Source organism: Macrotis lagotis, chromosome X, assembly GCF_037893015.1.
Source record: "Macrotis lagotis isolate mMagLag1 chromosome X, bilby.v1.9.chrom.fasta, whole genome shotgun sequence".
Classification (NCBI taxonomy): domain Eukaryota; kingdom Metazoa; phylum Chordata; class Mammalia; order Peramelemorphia; family Peramelidae; genus Macrotis; species Macrotis lagotis.
Window position 1 is genome coordinate 252,228,592 of NC_133666.1, and position 8,166 is coordinate 252,236,757.

Genomic DNA, 8,166 nt, shown 5'->3' on the forward strand with positions numbered 1-8,166 from the left:
AGTCAAAAAGTATTTTTTTAAGAGCTATCTATGTGCCTAAACAAAACCTACACTCAATGCCTGTCACATTGTAGGTAGGTGGTTAATAAATGCTTATGGATTATTGAAACCATTCTCCAAAGCTAAAATCCTCTTTCCCTTTCTCCACCCATTTTCCTCTTTCCATTTCCAAAGTGTATTTTCCACTCTGTTTCTCATTGTTCAAAACTCAGTTCTTTCAGGAAATCTTTCCTCAAAAAACTCCACTCAGATCTTTTCTTTAGAAGGCAGCTCTCCAGCTCAGGAATTGCCAACCTCTGAGAGGGGTCAAAAGATCAACAACTGGAAGTTAGGTCTTTGAAATCATTTCATTCAACTTTCTCATTTTGCAATACAGAAAAAGGAAGGAAGAAAAGAGAATATAATTGAAGGTATGAAAGATAAAGAAGTTTGCCCAATATCCAAATCCAGTTCCTCTAATTCCCAATGAAGTGCCCTCTGTTATGTTACACTGGCTCCTTCCTAAAACTAAATGAATCTGAAGTTTGTTGGGGAGAGTGTATATGATAGAGGGGACTGGCGAATGATATTGATAACCAATGAGCATTTATACCTATCAGGTGCCAATACTAGGCTGCTAGGGAATTTATCATGGATTGGGTATAAACACTCTCTTATTCAAAAGACTGAAGGGTTAACATGCATGGTGTATCCTAGAAGTCACTAGTGACTTGAACCTGCTTGGCCTTGAAGGAATCCTTAAGGAAAGAAAGTAAACTGGGGTGGCTAGGTGGCGCAGTGGATAAAGCACCGGCCCTGGAGTCAGGAGTACCTGGGTTCAAATCTGGTCTCAGACAGACACTTAATAATTACCTAGCTGTGTGGCCTTGGGCAAGCCACTTAACTCCATTTGCCTTACAAAAAAAACTTAAAAAAAAAAGGAAAGAAAGTAAACTAAGATCAGAAGGAAGGGAGAGTTTAAGCAGACCCTCACTTTAGCCTTTTAGCAACACAAATAATGCAGACAGGAGTCTCTAGTTAAACCTGTTATCTTTAGTAATCCACTAACACCTTATTTGTCATTAATTGACCTTCAATTGATAACTATGGTAGAGGAATAAGATGCATAGGAGAAACTCCACCAGGAGGAAAGAGTTGTTGAGAAAGTAAATAGGAGGGCACCCAAGAAAACCTGACTTACATTGCAGTGCTTCTAGATTGAGGCTATTTCTGAATGTGTGGCTCAAAATTACTTTGGCAAGCATTTTTCAGGTGTGCTAACTACCCCAGCTCAAGTAATTCATTTGCATTATAGTTGTCTGTATTCATGTGGAGATTGCTTTATAATCATCCTTAAAGCCAATGCTGATTGGCACACCAAAAGGCAATTGTTTCCTTTTTGTCTGAAGACCCACATCTACAGATTGCTAAATCTCTCATTGAACTAAAGAGCTTACTTGTTTGATAGTTTAGACCTAGCCTCCTTCCTTTCAATTCAAGTCTCTATATGAAGGGATAGTACAAGATGCTAGACTAGATTGGGGGGTGGGAGGTTATATCCATAGATAATTACAGTGACTAAAAATAATATCAATATCAATAAAAACTTTAATTATATATCCATTTATATATTTTAAATATATATATAAACAAATTCATAGAGATTTAATTTATTACCAAAACGTGAGCTTTAAATTTAAAAACCAAACAGCAGTACACACATATATATATATATTTGCAACATATGAACGTACACATGAAAATATGCATAGATTGTATGTGTATATGTATGTAGGATTAAAGAGTAAAATTGCTTCATATTTATCTTTAAGAATTTTCTGGAAAATATATATGCATCTGTAAACACATATGCATCTACATATATTCTCTAACTGCATATCATTTAGAATTCCTTGCTTTGGATAAAAATGTGCACAGTTAGCATAAGGAATATAAGGAAGAGTGAATCACATTGAATGATTTACTACTTTGTTTTGGAAAATAAAATGATTTGATTCTAGTTCTTTAAGGTTAACAAACAAGGATTGATTAGATCTGGGTTGGCTTACTGGATAGTATTTACTAAAAATAAACAAAAAACTTTGGTTCAGAAAAAATTAATATTTTTCACTTGAAGGCCATTCATTCCAATTTTTAGTTCAGAGTTTAAATATTAAAGCATTAGGGCTAGACAGAACTCAGTGTAGAAATTTAACTCAAATCCTACCTTCAACAGGAAACTTTTCCAAAGCCCTCTTAATTCTAGTATCTCCCATTATTTTCATTTTATCTGGTATATAACTTGTTTACATTTTATATATACATATATATATGTATATATGTATTTGTTGTCTCCCCCATTCAGTCCCGAACACCTGGAGGGCAGGGACTGTTTTCTACCCTCTTTTGTATCTCCAGCCTTTATCACAGTACCTCACACATAGTAGGTGATTAATAAATGTTTATTAACTCCACCACATCAGATTGGTCATCATTTATCAGCAGAAGTTCCAAAGGGAGGATGACCCTTTTGTATCAATCACTGAATGCTTGCTGTGTCCAGACTACTGCAAAGCAGAGTAGGCCTTGGGTTGGGAAGCAGGTATATCTTAAAAAACAATTCTGAATTTCTACCACTTTGTGATCTTTAATTCCAGTCCTCAAGAACTTTAAAATCTAGTCATGAATACACAATATTACAGTCAAGAAAGGAGATTAGGAATGTTTACAAAATATTATGTGAATGCAAATGAATATATGTATATGATTTCACCAAGTCCCCTCTATCATGTACACTCTCTCCAACAAACTCAGATTCATTTAGTATTAGGAAGGAGCCAGTGTAACATAATAGAGGGTATCTTCATTGGGAATTGGAGGACCTGGGTTTGAATATTGGGCAAACTTCTTTATCTTTCATCCCTTCGATATATGAACTTGCTAATGTTCTGATGAATATATTTATCAACATCCTTTCAGATCTTTTTACTATTACTTAGAAGACTTAGATTATCAAAGAAATATGTATATGCATATTAAATTATTTTCTTAGAGCAATTACGTATTGCTATACTTTGTTTTATACCAGTGGTTCTATGAACCCCAGGGATACCAGGGAGTTCTTACAAGACCAAAAATCCCTATATGAATCCACTGTTGTCATCTTGATCAATATTCCAGAAACTTTCGTTTCTTCTAAGGTTTTTCAGTTTCTGAAAGCTATAAAACAACAACAGATCTGAGTTTTAATCCTATATTAGTCTTAAATCATAGCTCAGTCCCTTAGGATTGGCTGAATCTCCTCTGAGGTGCATTCTATCAACAAATCTGTGATCTTATGATTTCTTGATACTCTTTCAGCTGAGACATTTGCCTCATATTTCACTAAAAAATTGAAACCATTCACAAAATTCTTCCTTCCGGGTAGCTAGGTGGTACAGTGAACAGAGAATGTCGTGGAGTCAGGTGGACTGGAGTTAAAATATGACTTCAGACACTTCAGACACAAGTATCTGAAGTCATATTTGAATTCCAATCTTCCTGACTCCAAGTGACTCAAGTGGACCTTGGGCAAGTCACTTAATCCTGATTGCCTCTCATATCCAGGACCATCTCCAGTCATCCTGATTCATATCTGATCATTGGATCCAAATGGTTCTGGAGGAGAAAGTGAGTCTGATGACTTAGCACAACACCCCTTCACTCAAATCCAATTCATTTGCTTGCCATGGCATCACCTCCTTAATGTAATGATCTTATTTGAGAATGCAGGACAAACATCATTATCATCTTCCTCCCTCCTCTTCATCTCATATTACCCACATGACTTTGCTACTTTCTTCTCCTTCACCTGTGTCTCCTTCCAGTCACCCAGTTAGGCAGCCTAGGAGTGTCATCCTTGATTCCTTACTTTCATTCCTCAAATCATCTGTTGCTAAATGCTATCCATTTTACTTTCATATCATCTCTCCTATGCATCCCCTTTTCTTGTTTGCTACTGACACCAGTCTGGTGCAGACCCTTATCATCATTCCCTATTTATTATGATTGATTCCTATGGTTGATCTCCCTTCTCCCCACTCCAATCTGTTCTTCACACAACTAAAGTGTAGGTCTGACCGCATCTCTCTATTCAATGAACTCCAGTGGCTCCCTGTTGTCTCTAGGAACAAATATAAAACTCTCTATTGGCATTCAGATTCCATCACAATCTGGTCCTGTCCTTTGTTTCCAGTGTTCTTATACCTTACCCCATCCCAACCCCCACCTACACATTTCAGCTACATTGACTTACTTGCTGTTCCTCCAAAAACCTGCTCCATCTCCTGACCCTAGACATTATCACTAATAGTTGTCCCACTCACCTTCCCCGTGCCTACAAATGTAACATCTGTGTTTACCTAATGAAGTAGAATTCTGTACACCTTGTGGAATGAGAATTTTTTTCTTTCCCTAATAAAGAAGTATTGGCAAAATATTTTCTGGTGCAAGTCTCAAAATAAGAAGGGGAAACGTTAGAAAGTTCCATGGTACTCCTATAGCATCATTAAAAGGGATTCTGAACAAAATCTTCCTTAGAGAAATTAAAATGAAGCCCACAGGTAATCAACATAAGGAGAGCAACAGAAATTTGTTCTAGGAATGACCATTAAATGTTAAATTTCAGGTATCCTAAGTTATGAGGTTTATATGTCACTGAAGATCAACATATCCACAGTGAAGAGGTTCTAGGACTTTTTTTTCAAGATTAGTTTATTCTTAAAATATTTTATCTGGTTTTTTGAGTATGAGATTATATGCAAATGGTCTCCCTCAAAACCTGCTTGCTTTTCTTTATTCCATTACTTCTGTCAATAGTATTCACACATAGATGGTGTCTTCTCTCCCTCTTCTAGTTTATTCCACCTTATCAATAACTTCCTCCATTTTCTTCCTACTATCAATACCTCAGTATAATCTTTCATCACCTCCTATCTGAATATACTACTGAATATGAAGGAGGACAAGTAAAGGAGATGATACAGACTTTTCCTTCAGGGAGTTAATAGTCTGGGTGGGGATACACATCTTGAAAACAGGGAATAGGACAGCTAGGTTACCCATAAGCACAGTGAGAGACAGTGAGATATGTTCCAAATAGCACAGGATTTGGAGTTCCAAACCAAACATGATTCTGTTCCTTATTAAATGTGAGTTTAGACCTCCATGAGCCTCCATTTCCTCAATCAATAAGCATTTATTCAATGTACTATAAAGACACTATGCTAGCTAGAGACAATAAAAAGACAACCAGAAAAAAGTCTCTTTGCATTTTATGTGGGGTGGGAGACATGTCCACAGAAAAGTAAGTACAAAATAAATACAAGGTAATTTGGGATTAGTTGGAGTGAAAACACTAACAGCAGGGCAGAGTAGGATAAGGCATATCTAGGTGAGGACAATCTGAATCTGGAAGGAGGCTGGGCATTCCTTAGTCTTAGGCTAGCCCCCCAAATCTTTGGAGACAGCTCACACATGGTCTGTCATTTTCAGAGAATAAAAAAATGGACCACTTAGGCTAATCTAAAGATTGCATGAAGAGGAATAATGTATGGGGTTGGCAAGATAGTTTGGCGTTAATTAAATGAAATTTAAATGCCAAATAGAGAAATTTATATTTTATGCTAGGATCAATTAGAAGCAACTGAAGCTTCTTGGGTAGAAGAAAGATAGAGTCAAACTACATTTTAGGAATATCAATTTAGGAGGAAATCTGTGAAGAAAAGATTGGAGATAAAAGAAATTGGAGGGAAGAACAATAATTAGGAGATTGGTATTCCAATAGTCCAGGTTAGAAGTGATGAGTCCAGGATGAGGGTCACCCACCTGAGTGGAGTGAATGGGGCAACATAAGAGATGTTAATGAGATTGAATTGAAGGTCGTAGTAAATGATTGCGTAAAAAAGAAGATGAAGCAGAGGCCCTGAGTGAAAGGGAATAGTCAAGGATGATTCCAACTCCAATAAGCCTGAATAACTAGAATATAATGGTACTCTTCATTGAAATAAGAAAATCAGGTAACAAATTCTTCATACATCCTTGTAATCATAGATGAACACACCTTCTCCTTTACAGCATAGGGAGGGATGCTTTACATCAACCCATTTCTCAACTCTCACTCCTAATTGCTGGTACTAACTGCCACTTTATCTTCATCTTAAGGTTACAGTAGCAATGTCTGAGCTATTCGGTTCTTAAAGAGACAGTAACAATCTCCATAATTGCTGTAAGACAGACTTTGAAAGTAAGGGTTACATTTATCTTTGTCCGGCTCTTTCAACCAGCAAAATTGCCAAAGTTTAAAATGGGAAATCTCATACCAGGAACTTTTAACTTGGAGTTCATGAACTTGTTTTAAAAATATTTTGGCATGTATTTCTATATAATCAGTTTCTTTTGTAATCTTGAATATTTTATTTCATGCATTTAAAAATATTGTTCTGAAAAAGGATGCAAAGACTTCAGACTGCCCAAGGGTCCATGATATCAAAAATATTAAGAAGCTCTGCCTCACACAAAAAAGAAAGACCCATATGTGATAAAATATTTACAGCACTGCTTTCTGGGGTAGCAAAGAGAACTGGAGGTGTAGTGGCAAACATACTCTTGTTGGATTATTTCAGTTCATCCTGGTTTTGCTGTTCTGCTTAAAGGAACATTGCACCATCATCGCAGGGTAAGAGAGTAAATTTAATACTTCTTTCCCAGTGTTCTTAGATGGCATATATACTGATAACACAGAAACACAAAAGGAATATTCTGTTGGTAGACTTTTCTCACCAGTCCAGTTAATAACCCTAAGAATGAATGTGCACATTTATTGAGGAATGACTAAACAAATTGTGGCACATGAATAGAATGGAATATTACTATGCTACAAGAAGTAATGAATGCGATGAGAAACATAAGAAGATTTCTATTAATGGATGCAATTTGACATAAGGAGAACTGGGAAAGCAATATACATGATGATTAATGGAAGGAACAACATCAAAAGCAAATAATTGAAACAATGTTTTGAATTATAATAACTTAGATTGGACTCAGAGACCACATACTTTCTGTGTACATAAAGAACTTGTTTCTTACTAACAAAAGCAACATTTTGAACCTTATCTGGATTGTCCCTGGAACAATGACTGATTATTTATACAAAATATATTATGAATTGAACTGGTTTGGTTTCTTTAGTTATAAGAAGCCAGGTGCCTCTCCTCTTTCTTTGTAAAAGTAGGGAACTTAGGCATGAGAAACTGCATACAGCAAACTTTTTTTCATATTTGTTCACTTTGCAGAATTTTCTTCCTCTTAAAAAAATTCTTCCTTATATGAAGTAATTCTGGAAAGGGATTGGCAGAGGATACATGGGAAATGTGAGTGATGTAACAATAGCAGATATTAGTAAAAATATTTTAAAGATAAAATAGTATTATAATGCTTATCATTTAGGCAAATTATAAATTCACTGTTTATTTGAATTTCTTCAATGCACTAAAAAGCTGTGATAAATACTGCAATATTTGGATGTTCCTTGAAGTTCTACTGGAGTCTTTAGACTCTAGAGCCAAAATTTTTAATCCTTTTTTGCATCATAAACTCCTTTGGGAATCTAGCAAAATCTATAAACTCTTTCCCAGAGTAGTTTTTAACAGCATAAAAGAAAATATATGATTGCAGAGAAAATCAATTATATTGAAATGCATTTATCAAAATATTATAAAAATAAGTTGATGGATAATAAAAATAATCTCTGGTATAGAATCTTCAGTTATAAAGTCTATAATTCTCCTGAAGTGAAAAATGGGCAGCCTTTTCCACCTGAAGCAGAAAAGCATACTGAGGGAGAGACAAGAAGCAACATATGCTGGGCAAGTCAAATCACTATTACCACTTTAATCATCAGCTCTCTTGACCTTAAGTCCAAGAACTTTGGGGAATAATAGTAAACCACGAAAACCATGTCTAGGTCAGTTCCCACAGTAATCATTGAAAGATGAAGCACTGTGGAGATAGGGGCCCACCTTCCTCAAGACCACCAGCACCGACTGTTGGCCAACTACCACCAACAGTAATGGAAACCCCAGGGCTTGAGCATTCCCTAGACCTCATAGCCATAATTGAGAGAGAACTGCTGTTAAGGAGTCAGTC